Source organism: Zalophus californianus, chromosome 17 (genome assembly GCF_009762305.2).
Source record: "Zalophus californianus isolate mZalCal1 chromosome 17, mZalCal1.pri.v2, whole genome shotgun sequence".
In the NCBI taxonomy this organism is placed as follows: Eukaryota; Metazoa; Chordata; class Mammalia; order Carnivora; family Otariidae; genus Zalophus; species Zalophus californianus.
In genome coordinates, this window is record NC_045611.1 from 43681919 (window position 1) to 43698213 (window position 16295).

Genomic DNA, 16295 nt, shown 5'->3' on the forward strand with positions numbered 1-16295 from the left:
TACACGTATTTTTTACTAAACCATTTAAAAGTACAGTTGGCCCTCGAGCAAAGTGAGGGTTCGGGGTGCCAACCATCCATGTATTTAAAAAAATCCGCATATAACTTGGCTCCCCACAGACTTACCCACTAGTAGCTTCTACTGCTGAGTGGAAGCCTTACTGATAACAGTTGATTAACACTCGGTTATTTTCTATGTTATATGTATTATATACTGTTCTTACAATAAGGTAAGCTAGAGAAAAGAAAATGTTATTAAAATCATAAGAGAAAATACATTTACAGCACTGCATGTGTGTGGATTGGGAAACATCTGTGGGTAAGTGGACCCATGCAATTCAAACATGTCTCATTCAAGAGTCAACTGTAGTTTCCAAACATCTAGACACTTCACTCCTAAATACTTAAGTCTGTATCCCTGAAAAATGACATGTTCCTTCATACCATTATCACTTCTAAGAAAGACTGACATTAATTCCCTAATGTCTGATACTCAGATTTCCCAAATTGTACCCCAAAAGTCTTCTATACTGTTGGCTGTGTTTTGTACCAGGATCCAATCAAGGTTCAAGTTCTGCTTTGGTTTTTTAGGTCTCTAGTGTTTCTTAAATTCTACAGTAGCCTCCCTGCTCCACCTGCTCTTAGAAGATGGGTTTTTTTAAGAGGCCAGGCCAACAACTGTCCTGTAGAGTGTCCCCCACTCCGGATTTGCCTAATTGCTTTCTCATGGTGTCATTTAGCTGCTTCTGCCATCTTCTGTAGTGTGTGTTTTGTTTTTTTTAAGATTTTATTTATTTATTTATTTATTTATTTATTTATTTGAGAGAGCAAGAATGAGTGCACAGCAGGGGTAGTGGCAGGCAGAGGGAGAAGCAGCCTCCCTGCTGAGCAAGGAGCCCGATGCGGGACTCAACCCCAGGACCCTGGGATTATGACCTGAGCCGAAGGCAGACGCTTAACCAACTAAGCCACCCAGGTGTCCCGATCTGTAGTTCTTAAAAACTGGAAGTTTGCTCTAAAGGCCTGATTAGGTACAGGTGAAGTACTTTTTATAAGAATCTTTCTTGTGTTTCTTCCTTATTGCTTCCTGTCAGGAGGTACCTGATGCCAGGTTGCCCCAATAGTGATGGCCAAGTCAGATCCCTGGGAACGGGGATGGCCACCAGCTATCTCCTCCAGAAAGATGTTTTCCCTTTTCGTCATTGGCAAGTGACCTGTGGGGGGGAGGGGGGGCTCTAGGATGAATGGTTCTTCCATGGCACCGTGACAGCCTTACACATCTCCCCATAAGCCACGTAGGGAAAACTTAGCCGTGGTCTGGCCCGAACTTTGGCAGAAGGCCTGGGGATTCCTTCCGAAACAAAGGGAGACGGACGGTCTTGTAAAGAGCTGCTGTGAGGCAGTTTCTCATCCATCTCTTTTGCAGGAGACTGCTACAAGACCATTTCTCATCCACCTCTCCTCTTTCAGTTGAGTACAGGACTTTCTTCCTCACTCCCCCTTAGGGTATAGCTGCAGGCTATAAAACTACTCTGAAGCTACCCCGCTGAGCACCTTACCTGCCTATTCTCTGGCCTTCTAACAACTCAAGCCATAGATTTTGTTATGACCCCTGTTTTATGAGTGAGGACACTGCCACTTGCAGCCATCTGCTGGTTCGTGGGGCTGTGGGTGTCCTTTTAGTGCATCTGTATCAGAGGGTTCAGTGCAGAAAATGGAAACCTCCCAAGGCATAGGAAGTAGAGACTTAATAGGAATTTGGATCTAGTGAAGTTGGACCTAGTATCACACCTGTATTTCGTTATTTTCAATTCAACGTGAGCCAACATTTTACAGGTTTCAGTGTAGCTTTGCAATAAGTTTTTACATTACCTTGAAAAAAATATCCAGGGGTGCCTGGATGGTTCAGTTGGTTAAGTGTCTGATTCTGGGTTTTGGCTCAGGTCACAGTCTCAGCACAGAGTCTGCTTGAGATTCTTTCTCTGTCCCTCTCCCCCTGCTCATGTGCTCTCTCTCTCTCTCAAATAAATAAATAAAATTAAAAAAAAAAAAAAAAACGAATCTGGTATTCCAGTCACCTTGAGCAGGGCAAGCACTGTGGCCGGAGCAGGGGCAGTGGGAGTGCAGACTGAAAATGCAGACCCCTGGGACAGTACTCATCCTTCCGGCTCTCGTCCACTGTTGTACCAGGGGGTCTAATCAGGCCTATGTCTGCCTCCTTGAGTAGGCCAGAGATCCCATCTAAACAGCCATCCTGCAGCAGTTCCCCATGCCAGGTGGCCTGACGCACGTTCCAGACTGGTGGTGTCTCCTGGGGCTGCCACAGCTGGTGCGGCTGGTTCAGGGGGGCTGGCATTGGAACAATGTTCCTGGCTGTGCCAGGAATCTGTCTCAAGCAGCAGCTCTCGTTTGCCATTCTGGGCTTTGCCCTGTCTGAGGCCATGGGGCTCTTCTGTTTGATGGTCGCCTTTTTCATCCTCTTCGCCGTGTAAGGCTGCATGGGAGTCGCTGCATAGTATTCAAATCCTGCTGCTTTGACTTAAGGCCATACCTGGTGCTGGAGTGTGCCAAACTTTACAATTAAACACGTCTCTCTAAACAAACAAAACCCTGGTATTCCAGCTAATAAATGAAGAAGAGAAATAATTAAAACATCAGCATTTTGCAACCCCTAATGAATTGAAACATGATGTTGGTGGCAGCAGACATCACTAAAGAGAGACAGCTGAATAGTATGTGCCTCCAGACGGAAGTACTCATAACCACTCACGAAAAGTTTTGCCAAAATAAACCTGAATCTGATCAGGCTTCTAGATTCAACTTCTGATTCACAGGAATTATAGAGGACAGTGGAACATGTTAAACTGCATCATAGGAAGCAGTTGGAAAAGACTAGATTCTGGAAAACTCTACAAGAAAAATGACCCATTTTCTTCAATAAATGCACTCTCAATGCAGGAAAAAAGGAGGGAGGGTATTAGGGGAAGACCATATAGATTAAAAGAGATTTAAGAGGTGTATATTTGGGGGTTCCCTGGGTGGCTCAGTCAGTTAAATGTCTGCCTTCAGCTCACGTCATGATCCCAGGGTCCTAGGATCGAGCCCCGCATTGGGCTCCCTGCTCCATGGGGAGCCTGCTTCTCTCTCCCCCTGCTCACGCTCTCTCTCAAATAAATAAAATCTTTTTAAAAAGGTAAATATTTGGATCCTAAATGAAGCAAACTTTTTAAAAATTTTTTTTAAAAAATTATTTTTAAGTTCAATAAAGTTAAATTCAGTTAACATTTAAGTTAAATTCAATTAACAAATGTTTTACTAGTTTCAGAGGTAGAGTTTAGTGATTCATCAGTCTTATATAATACTCATTGCTCATTACAGCAAGTGCCCTCCTTAATGCCCATCACCCAGTTACCCCATCCCTCCAACCCCCTCCACTCCAGGAACCCTCAGTTTGTTTCCTATGATTCTTTTATGATTTGTCTCCCTCTCTGATTTTGTCTTGTTTTATTTTTCCCTCCCTTCTGCTATGATCCTTTTTGTTTCTTAAATTCCACATATGAGTGAGATCATATAATTGTCTTTCTCTGATTGATTTATTTCACTTAGCGTAATACCCTCTAGTTCCATCCACGTTGTTGGCAAGATTTCATTTTTTGATGGCTGCATAGTATTCCATTGTATATACACCACATCTTCTTTATCCATTCATCTGTTGATGGACATCTGGACTCTTTCCATAGTTCGGCTATTGTGGACATTGTGAGGCAAACTTTTTTTTTTTCAAGATTTTATTTATTTATTAGAGAGAGAGCATAGGAGAGGGAGGCTGAGTAGGGAGCCCAATGCAGGGCTTGATCCCAGGACCCTGAGATCATGACCTGAGCCAAAGGCAGATGCTTAACCCACTGAGCCACCCAGGCGCCCTTGAAGCAAACTGTTTTATTGGCATTTATGAGACAGTTGGAAATTTAAACACTGAATATTTTATTATGTTAAGGAATTATTGTTAATTTTTTAGGTGTGATGATGATACTGAGGTTGTGTTTTAAGCTATTATTTTCTAGAGATACTGCGTATACTGAATACTGAAATATTGATGGCTTCCAAAAGTGGTTAACAGTTGGAAGATCTGAAGAAGCGGGCTGTAGCCTGGGTTTGCAGAAATGACCCTCAAGAAAATACTCAAGAACAGGCATGCCACAGGGCCCAGCTACCTCCCCTACAATTGAGAAGTTGAGGAATCGGGAGGTACCTGTTGGAACTCTTTATGTCAAGAACATACTATTACATGCTGCAGGAGCAAGAGCCCACCACATTAGCATAGCTTCTGCACAGTAGGAAGCTGGAGCGGGGCAGGGGTGTCCAGACAGTGCTGGAAAGTACCATCAGCTTCACTGCCACCCCCTCCCCCACCCCCCAGTTGGAGGGGCTGTCTCACTGCCAGAACCAGTTGAACATCCTGAACTCTGAAATCAAGCCCAGGTAACCTTTTTTCCCAGCTTTATTGAGATAAAATTGACATATAGTGTATAAGTTTAAGGTATACGATATGATTTGATTCACATATGTATTGTGAAATGATTACCATAATAAGGACGGTTAATACCTCCATCACCTCACATAATTACCTTTGCGTGTGTGTGTATTTGTGTGGCAAGAATATATAAAATTTACTCTCAGGGAGCCTGGGTGGCTCAGATGGTTAAGCGTCTGCCTTCGGCTCGGGTCGTGATCCCGGGGTCCTGGGATCGAGTCTCTCATCGGGCTCCCTGCTCAGTGGGGAGCATGCTTCTCCCTCTGCTTCTCTCTCTCTGTCTCTTATAAAAAAAATAAAATAAAAATCAAAAGGCTTTTAAAAATAAAATAAAATTTAGCAACTTTCAGGCAGTATTGTCAACTCTAGTCACTATGCTGTAAATTAGAATCCCAGAACTTTGTTCATCTTCTAACTGGAAGTTTGGACCCTTGGACCAACATCTCCCCATTCCCAGCCCACCACCCCCATCAGCCCTTGGCAACTGCCATTCTCTCTGCTCCTCTGAGCTTTTTTAGATTCCATACGTGATGCCATGCAGTACTTGTCTTTCTTTTTCTGGCTTATTTCAGTTAGCACAGTGCCCTCCAGAATCACCCATGTTGTCACAAATGGAAGGCTTACTTCTTTTTAAAGGCTGGCCGATACTCCTCTGTGCGTGTGTGCGTGCACGCACACCACATTTTCTTTATCCATTTACCTGTCTGTGGGCACTTAGGTTGTTTCCATACCTTGACTATTCTGAATAGTGCTACAGTGAACATGGGAATACAGATACCTGTTCAAGATGGTGATTTAATTTCCTTTGGATATATATACCCAGAAATGAGGTTGCTGGGATCATATGATAGTTCTATTTTTAATTTCTTAAGGAACTTTGATACTGTTTCCACAGTGGCTGTACCAGTTTCCATTTCCACCAACAGTGCACAGGGTTCCCTTTTCTCTACATCCTTACCAGCATTGGTTATTTCTTGTCTTTTTAATAATAGCCATTCTAACAGGTGTGAGGTGTTATCTCACGCTGGCTTCGATTTGTATGTCCCTGTTGATGAGTGATGAGCACCTTTTCATGTACCCTTGGCCATTTGCGTGTCTTCTTTGAAAAAAATATCTATTCAGGTCTTTTAACCATTTTTAAATTGGGTCTTTGTGGCAGTTCTTTGTTTTTGCTATGGAGTAATATGAGTTCGTTACATGTTTTGGAGTTTAACCCCTTATCAGATATGTGATTTGCAAATATTTTCTCCTGTCTCATAGGTTTCCTTTTTATTTTGTTGATAGTTTCCTTTGCTATGAAGAAGCCTTTCTGTTCGATGCAGTCCCACTTGTTTATTTCGCTATTGTTGCCTTTGCCTTTGGTGTCCAATCCCAAAAATCATTGCCAAGATTAATGTCAAGGAACTTACCCCTATGTTCTCTTCCAGGAGTTTTTACAGTTTCACGTCTCATGTTCACGTCTTTAATCCACTTGAGATCATGTGTATGGTGTAAGATAGGGTTCTAGTTGAACTCTTCTGCATGTTGCTGTCCAGTTTCCCCAGCACCATTCATTGAAGAGACTGTCCTTTCCTCCTGATAAATTGTTGGCTCCTTTGTCAAAAATTAATTGACAGTATATGGACAGGTTTATTTCTAGGCTATCTGTTCTGTTTCATTGACCTGTATGTCTGTTTTTATGCCAATACCATGCTGTTTTGATTATTATAGCTTTGTGACAGAGTTTGAAATCAGGAAGCGTGATGCCTTCAGCTGTGTTCTTTTTCAGTATGACTTTGGCTGTCCTGGTTCTTTTGTTGTTCCATACCAATTTTAGGATTGTTTTCTCCATTTCTGTGAAAAAATGTATTGGGATGATCCCCTCATTGTTCTCTTTTTATTTTGTTAATGTGGTGTATCACACTTATTGATTTACATATATTGAGTCATCCATGCATCCCAGGGCTAAATCCCACTCGATCATAGTGTATGGTCCTTTTAATGAGCCGTTGAATTCAGTTTGCTAATATTTTGTTGAGACTTTTGCATCTACATTCATCAGGGATATTAGTCTGTAGTTTGCTTTTCTTCTAGTGTACTTATCTGCCTTTGGTATCAAGTGCTGGCTTTGTAAACTGAATTTGAGAATATTCCCCTCTCTTTAATTTTTTGGAAGAGTTTGGGAAGGATTGGTATTAGTTCTTTAACTGTCTGCTAGAATTCACCAGTGAAACCATCTGGTCCTGGACTTTTCTTTGGTGGGAGGTTTCTTATTACTGATTCAGTCTCCTTACTTGTCATCAGTCTGTTCAGATTTTCCATGTCTTCATGATTCAGTGTGGGTAGGTTGTCTGTTTCTAGGAACTTACCCATTTCTTCTAGGTTGTTCAATATGGTGGTATACAATTGTTCATAGTAGGCTCTTATAGTCCTTTGTATTCTGTATTATCAGTTGTAAAGTCTCCTTTTCCATTTTTTTATTTGAGTCTTCTTGTTTTCTTAGTCTACCTAAAGTTTTGTCAATTTTATCTTTTTTTTAAAAAGTTCTTAGTTTTGGGGCGCCTGGGTGGCTCAGTCGTTAAGCGTCTGCCTTCGGCTCAGGTCATGATCCCAGGGTCCTGGGATCGAGCCCCGCATCGGGCTCCCTGCTCGGCGGGAGGCCTGCTTCTCCCTCTCCCACCCACCCTGCTTGTGTTCCTGCTCTCGCTATCTCTCTCTCTCTCTGTCAAATAAACAAATAAAATCTTTAAAAAAAAAAAAAGTTCTTAGTTTTGTTGATTTTTCTATTGTTTTTCTGGTATCTTTTTTATTTCTGCTCTGATCTTTGTTATTTCCTTCCTTCTACTAACTTTGGGATTAGTTTTCTTCTTTTTTTTAGTTCCTTGATGTGTAAATCCTGGTTGTTTGAGATTTTTCTTTTTTTAAGATTTCATTTATTCATTTGTCAGAGAGAGAGCACAAGCCGGGGAGCAGCAAGAGGGAGAGGGAAAAGCAGGCTCCCCACTGAGCAGGAGCCCGATGCAGGGCCCAAACCCGGGACCTTGGGATCATGACCTGAGCCGAAGGCAGACGCATAACCAACAGAGCCACCCAGGCGCCCCAAGATTTTTCTTTTTTCTTAATGTAGGTATTTATCTCTATAAACTTCCCTCTTAGATGTTTCTGCTGCCTCCCATAAGTTTTGGTATGTTGTATTTCCATTTTCATTTTTCTCAAGTTTTTTTTTTTTTTATTTTTCTTGTGATTTCTTGTTTGACGCATTGGTTGTTCAGGAGCATGTTGTTTAATATCCACATATTTGTGAATTACCCAGGGTTTTTTTGGTAATCAATTTCTACTTTTATAACATTGTGGTCAGAAAAGATACTTGTTATGATTTCAGTCTTCTTAAATTTTCTAAGACTTGTTTTGTGGCCTAACAAAGAATTTATCCTGGAGAATATTCTGTGTGCCCCTGAGAAGAATGTGTATTCTGCTGCTATTGGATGGAATGTTCTGTATATGTCTGCTAGTTCCATTTGGTCTAAAGTATATAGTTCAAGTCCAATGTTTTCCTTATTGATTTTCTTTTTTTTTTTTTAAAGATTTTATTTATTTATTTGACAGAGAGAGACACAGCGAGAGAGGGAACACAAGCAGGGGGAGTGGGAGAGGGAGAAGCAGGCTTCCCGCGGAGCAGGGAGCCCGTTGCGGGGCTCGATCCCAGGACCTGGAATCATGACCTGAGCCGAAGGCAGACGCTTAACGACTGAGCCACCCAGGCGCCCCTTCCTTATTGATTTTCTATCGAGACGATCTATCCATTGTTGAAGGTGAGATATTGAAGTCCCCTACTATTACTGTATTGTCCATTTCTCCCTTCAGATCTTAGTACATGCTTAATATATTTAGGTGCTGCAATATTGAGTGCATGTATGTTTACAATTTTTATATTCTGTTGGTGAATTGACCCCTTTATTGTTATATAATGACCATCTTCGTCTCATTACAGTTTTTTACTTAAAGGCTATTTTGTCTGATGTAAATATAGCTTATCCCCCTTTCTCCCCTTTCAGGGACTCTACCGATGCGTGGTTTATCTTTATGGTATCCCATCGTTCACTTAGGCTTTTTTCACTCTTTGTCATTCTTTATTCCACTTGATCCAGTCTGTTGTTGATGCTCTGTATTGCATTTTTCATTTCATTCCTTGTATTCTTCAGCTCCAGAATTTATTTTTGGTACTTTTTAATGACTTCTATCTCTCTGTTAAATTTCTGGTTTTGTGTATATTTTTCCCTGATTTATTGAATTGTCCTTCTGTCTTTTCTTGTTGCTCACTGAGCTTCCTATAAGCAACTATTTTGTTTATTTGAGAGAGAGAGAATGAGTGAAGCAGGGAGGAGCAGAGGGAGCGGTAGAAGCAGACATCCCGCAGAGCAGGGAGCCTGACATGGGGCTCAATCCCAGGACCCTGAGATCATGACCTGAGCCAAAGGCAGATGCTTAACCAACTAAGCCACCCAGGTACCCCTAAACAACTATTTTGAATTCCTTATCAAACAAATCACAGATATCCTTTCTTTGGGTCAGTTCTTGGAAAATTATTGTGTTCCTTCAGTAGTATTCTGTTTCCTTGATTTTTCATGTTCCTTGAAGTCTTGCGTTGTGTTCGCATTTGTAGAAGCACTCACCTTATCCAGTCTTACTGACTGACTTCAGGTGAGAAATACCTTCCATCAGCTTTGTTAGGGATTGTGAGGCTTTCTCAGACCTTTTCTATGGATACACCTGTTCTATACTTCTTACTCCCTTGGGGGGTGTGGTGCTTTTTAAGATGATACGCCTCCTCTTGATCCTGCAAAGCCAGACCAAGTTCTGACTGCCTCCCATTTGCTTTCCCTTGGGTTGTGCTGATTGCTCAAGTTTGCGTGCCTTCTCCCAGTCCCACTGAGTCAACCGGCTTTCTGCACATGCTCACTAGTCACCTTCAAAACCTTACTCTCACAGTCCTCAGAGGCATCCACAGGGAGCCAGCCACGAAATAGGCCTGGGTGTATGGGTGAGGCATGCAGAGCACTGGGATGCCCAAGGATCAGTTGAGGGGATCCACAGGCAAGGCACGGGCAGTCTCTCTGATGTCTGCAATGCGATTAGTAGGATCCAAGTGCCTTTGGTGTTCTCCAAGACCCCAGCTGCCATCTCCCAGCTGCTTCCTGACTCCTAGTTGTGTAGAATTTCTCTTCAACGCGTTTGGTCTTGGGGGTTTTGCGCCAGTCATGTGAGGGAACTTCTCTGCTGGACTCCCAGATTCCCATAGAGCTGCTCTTGTCCATGGGTGGTTTTCAAAATCAGTGTTCTTTGGGGGAAAGAGAATAGAAAAACTATTTCACCATTGGATATATCACTCTCTACCTTTTCAAAGGTGCAAAAACTATGCAGGAAAAATATGTTTCTTCCTCAGCTTTTCTAGTCATGAGGAGGGACTGCCATTACTGGTTTCTTGTGTCTCCTTCTAAAGATAGTTTATACATTTGCAAGAAGATCTTCCCTCCTGCCTGCCTGTCCACCATCATAGCCTGCTATTCCTGATGTTCTGAACCTTGCTTTTCTCCATTAGTAACAGCACTTAAAGATCACGCCTTATCAATCTGATGTTCTTAAGCTTTTCAAATTGTACAATTAATACATGAATATATTCTTCTGATGAAAAACCAAAAAAAGGAAAATAATCTGGCAAAGGCAGTATACACACAGAGAAGCAGTACAGTGTCGTGGTTAAAGGGACAGACACTGGAGCCAGACTGCCTGGGTTCAAATTCAGGCTCTACCATTTACCAGCTGTGAGACTCGGAGCAAGTTGCTTGACCTCTCTGTCTCAGTTTCCTCATCTATAAAATGAAATTAATGACACCTTCATAGGGCCGTTTTACAGATTAAATCAGATGCTACATGTTAGGTGCGTAGATCTGTGCCTGATGCTATATGTGGGGTGTTCAGAACAGTGCCCAGTGTGTTGGAAATGCCCTCTAAATATTAGCTGCTCTCAGCACATTGGTCTCCTTTCTAGATTGTTGACATAATGAGGAAATAGTCCTTCTAAATGTCTATTATTATTATTATTATTGTAAGAACACCTAACAGGAGATCTACTCTTTTAACAGATTTGTAGCCCGTAATACAGTATTGTTAACTATAGACACAATGTTGTGCAGCAGATCTCTAGAACTTCTGCATCTTGCATAACTGGAACTTTGTACCTGTGGATCAGCAATTCCCCATTTCCTCTACCCCCCAGCACTGGCAGCCACCATTCTGTTCTCTGCTGTAATGGGTTTCACTATTATAGATACCTCATATAAGTGGAATTGTGTACTATTTGTCCTTTTGAGACTGGCTTATTTCACTTAGCATCATGTCTTCAAGGTTGCTCCACGTTGTCTCATATCACAGGATCTGCTTTTCTAAGGCTGAATCATATTCCACTGTATGTATATATCATGTTCCTTCTGTCAGGAATGTTCTTTCCTGCCTTTTACCAGCTGGCCTCAGTCTCCTCCAACACCCCTTCCTTCAGGAGGCCTTCCTCTACACCCCAGTCTGGGTCATCTGCCTCCTTGGGGCTCACCCTTTGTTTTTCCCGCTGTGGCCCTGAACTCTGGCCTGAGCTTCCTCTCTCAGTGCCTGGGTCCCTTCGGCATCTCCCTGACCATGCTGGGCTGTCATTCTCTGCTGAATGTCAGTCTTCCTGTTCTCCCGTGAGCCTGTGAGGGCAGGAACTGAGCTGTCCTGATCACCGCTGTTTTCTCAGCATAGCCCCACACAGGGCTGGGCCTGAGAAACATCATGTGCACTGTGTCCTTGAGGCTTAGTTCCGGCCTGATCACCTACTTGGTGCTCAATGAATTTGAGAAAAAAACTAAAAAGCCCTTTTGACTACTCCACTCTAGCGCCTTCCTCCTTGCTTCACCACCTCACACCACGTCCTAGTCTCCCCATGCCTTCTCTGTCTCCTCTCTCCTCCTCATCCCACACTTCACACGGGCCCCACCCAGCTCCAAAGTTCCCCTTTCTTGGAAGCTATCCCGTGCCCACCCATGCCTTTCAGGCCCTCCACTACTCAGCTGAGCCAAGGAGCATCTGAGATTTAAATTTACTCATTACCTTAGTGCCCAAACTTCGGGCTTCAGACAGTCGCTAGGCCTGCGTACCTCTGTGCTGCCATTGTTCCCCAACGTCCTTGACAAAATGAATTTGGAAAAGAAATTTAACCTATGAAGTATTCTTGCAAAAAATGGATGAGCTAGAGCCACAATATGTGATGAATAAATTTCAAAATCTTAATGTTGAGATAAAAACGTCAATTGCATGAGGATATGTAAGATATACTTTATATAGAATTTACCTGAAAATCTAGAACTATTCTATATATTGATGAATATATGCATGTTATATTAAAAATATGAAAGCATGCATGAGAGTGGGAACCCAAGACCCGCACACATTTGAAAAGATGCTCAAAATCATTAGTAATAAGAGAACTGAGAGGGCGCCTGGGTGGCTCAGTCGGTTAGGCATCTGCCTTCGGCTCAGGTCATGATCCCAGCGTCCTGTGATCAAGCTCCGCATTGGGCTCCCTGCTCCGCCAGAAGCCTGCTTCTCCCTCTCCCAGTGCCCCTGCTGTGTTCCCTCTCTCGCTGTGTCTCTCTCTGTCAAATAAATAAATAAAATCTTTAAAAAATAAACATAAAAAAGAGAACTAAGAATTGAAATCATGGTAGGTATCACTTTACATGGAATTACTCTGACAAAAACTAGAAAGCTGGATAATGCCAAGTGCGAGTGGTGATGGAAGGGTACAGGAACGCTCATGAGCTCTTGGTCGGAGTGTGGAAGGGACAAGCATTGTGGAAAGCAACCTGGCACATACATATTCATGACCCAGCAATTCTCCCTGGAAAGAGATCTTGAAATGTCTGAGGACCATGCATGTGGATGCTCTCACAACAGCACTATTTACAGTGGTGGTGGGGGGCGGAGGGGGGCGGAAGGAGCCTGAGGGTCTTCACCAGGGAGGAGACAGTAAATTGTGGAGGGGGCATATCAGGGGTGCCCCAAGCAACCATGAGAAGCTGCAGACTCAATGTGTCCAGAGTAGTGGGTGGATCCTAAAATCTGTGCCAAGTAAGAAAAGAATGAACACAGTCATGGGTATGTAAATCAGAAAATACTCATGTGGGGCACCTGGGTGGTGGTGCAGTCGGTTAACCGGTTACTGTCCCACTCTTGGTTTCCTCTCAGGTCCTGATCTCAGAGTCGTGAGATCGAGCCCCACGTCTGCTTGAGATTCTCTCCTTCTTCCGCCCCACCCAAGAATAAATAAATCTTAACAACAACAAAAAAGAAAATACATGCACAGAAAACAATGGTATCCATTTTACAAGAGCACACCCAACTAAAAAGATACATGCAGGTAGGAGACCTGGATTTCATCTGGTACCAGGAATTCAGCTGCATAGGGATCAAACCATTCTGAACACCTACGAACTCAACAGGAGATCGAAGAAGAGAATAGCAACAACTCTCTGAACAGAAAAGTGACCACTCTCTGGAAGACAAAATGACAAGATGGAAAAAATCACCTCAACAAAAAGAACAAGAGGCAGTACCGACTGCCAGGGGCCTAATCAATATGGACATTAGTAAGATGTTGGAACTAGAGTTCAGAATGATGATTTTAAAGATACTAGCTGGGCTTGAAAAAAATCGTGGAAGTTATTAGAGAAACCCTTTCTGGAGAAATAAAAGAACTAAAATCTAACCAAGTCGAAATAAAAAAGGCTATTAATGAGGTGCAATCAAAAATGGAGGCTCTAACTGCTAAGATAAATGAGGCAGAAGAGAGAATTCGTGATATAGAAGACCAAATGATGGAAAATAAAGAAGTTGAGAAAAAGAGAGATAAACAACTACTGGATCACGAGGGCAGAATTCGAGAGATGAGCGATACCATAAGATGAAACAATAGAATAATTGGGATCCCAGAAGAAGAAAGAGAGAGAGGGGGGCAGAAGGTATATTGGAGCAAATTATAGCAGAGAACTTCCCTAATTTGGGGAAGGAAACAGGCATCAAAATCCAGGAGGCACAGAGAACCCCCCTCAAAATCAATAAAAATAGGTCAACACCCCAACATCTAATAGTAAAACTTACAAGTCTCAGAGACAAAGAGAAAATCGTGAAAGCAGCTCAGGAGAAGAGATCTGTAACCTACAATGGTAGAAACATTAGATTGGCAACAGACCTATCCACAGAGAACTGGCAGGCCAGAAAGGACTGGCATGATATATTCAGAGCACTAAATGAGAAAAATATGCAGCCAAGAATACTATATCCAGCTAGGCTGTCATTGAAAATAGAAGGAGAGATAAAAAGCTTCCAGGACAAACAAAAACTAAAGGAATTTGCAAACACAAAACCAGCCCTACAAGAAATATTGAAAGGGGTCCTCTAAGCAAAGAGAGAGCCTAAAAGCAACATAGACCAGAAAGGAACACAGACAATATACAGTAACAGTCACCTTACTGGCAATACAATGGCACTAAATTCATGTCTTTCAATAGTTACCCTGAATGTAAATGGGCTAAATGCCCCAATCAAAAGACACAGGCTATCAGATTGGATAAAAAAACAAGACCCATCGATATGCTGTCTGCAAGAGACTCATTTTAGACCCAAAGACACCCCCAGATTGAAAGTGAGGGGGTGGAAAACCATTTACCATGCTAATGGACACCAAAAGAAAGCTGGGGTGGCAATCCTTATATCAGACAAATTAGATTTTAAACCAAAGACTGTAATAAGAGATGAGGAAGGACACTGTATCCTACTTAAAGGGTCTATCCAACAAGAAGATCTAACAATTGTAATTATCTATGCCCCTAACATGGGAGCAGCCAATTATATAAGGCAATTAATAACAAAAGCAAAGAAACACATCCACAACAATACAATAATAGTGGGGGACTTTAACACCCCCCTCACTGAAATGGACAGATCATCTAAGCAAAAGATCAACAAGGAAATAAAGACTTTAAATGACACACTGGACCAAATGGACTTCACAGATATATTCAGAACATTCCATCCCAAAGCAACAGAATACACATTCTTCTCTAGTGCCCATGGAACATTCTCCAGAATAGATCACATCCTAGGTCAAAATCAGGTCTCAACTGGTACCAAAAGATTGGGATCATTCCCTGCATATTTTCAGACCACAATGCTTTGAAACTAGAACTCAATCACAAGAGGAAAGTCGGAAAGAACTCAAATACATGGAGGCTAAAGAGCATCCTACTAAGGAATGAATGGGTCAACCAGGAAATTAAAGAAGAATTTAAAAAATTCATGGAAACCAATGAAAGTGAAAACACAACTGTTCAAAATCTTTGGGATGCAGCAAAGGCAGTCCTAAGAGGAAAGTATATAGCAATACAAGCCTTTCCCAAGAAACAAGAAAGGTCTCAAATACACAACCTAACCCTATACCTAAAGGACCTGGAGAAAGAACAGCAAATAAAGCCTAAACCCAGCATGAGAAGAGAAATAATAAAGATCAGAGCAGAAATCAATGAAATAGAAACCAAAAGAACAGTAGAACAGATCAACGAAACTAGGAGCTGGTTCTTTGAAAGAATTAACAAGATTGAAAAAGCCCTGGCCAGATTTATCGAAAAGAAAAGAGAAAGGACCCAAATAAATAAAATCATGAATGAAAGAGGCGAGATCACAACCAACACCAAAGAAATACAAACAATTATAAGAATATATTATGAGTAACTGTATGCCAGCAAATGAGATAATCTGGAAGAAATGGATGCATTCCCAGAGATGTATCAACTAACAAAACTGAACCAGGAAGAAATAGAAAACCTGAACAGACCTATAACCACTAAGGAAATTGAAGAAGTCATCAAAAATCTCCCAAAAAACAAAAGCCCAGGGCCAGATGGCTTCCCAGGGGGATTCTACCAACATTTAAAGAAGAATTAATACCTATTCTTCTGAAACTGTTCCAAAAAATAGAAATGGGAGGAAAACTTCCAAACTCGTTTTATGAGGCCACCATTACCTTGATCCCCAAACCAGACAAAGACCCCATCAAAAAGGAGAATTACAGACCAATATCCTTGATGAACATGGATGCAAAAATTCTCACCAAAATACTAGCCAATAGGATCCAACAGTACATTAAAAGGATTATTCACCACAACCAGGTGGGATTTATCCCTAGGCTGCAAGTTTGGTTCAAATTTCTGCAAATCACTACTGGGTATTTACCCCAAAGATACAAATGTAGGGACCCGAAGGGGTACGTGCACCCCAATGTTTATAGCAGCAATGTCCACAATAGCCAAACTGTGGAAAGAGCCAAGATGTCCATCGACAGATGAATGGATAAAGAAGATGTGGTATATATACACAATGGAATATTATGCAGCCATCAAAACGAATGAGATCTTGCCATTTGCAACGACGTGGATGGAACTGGAGGGTGTTATGCTGAGTGAAATAAGTCAATCAGAGAAAGACATGTATCATATGACCTCACTGATATGAGGAATTCTTAATCTCAGGAACAAACTGAGGGTTGCTGGAGTGGTTGGGGGTGGGAGGGATGGGGTGGCTGGGTGATAGACATTGGGGAAGATATGTGCTACGGTGAGCGCTGTGAATTGTGTGAGACTGTTGAATCACAGATCTGTACTTCTGAAACAAATAATGCAACATATTTTAAGAAA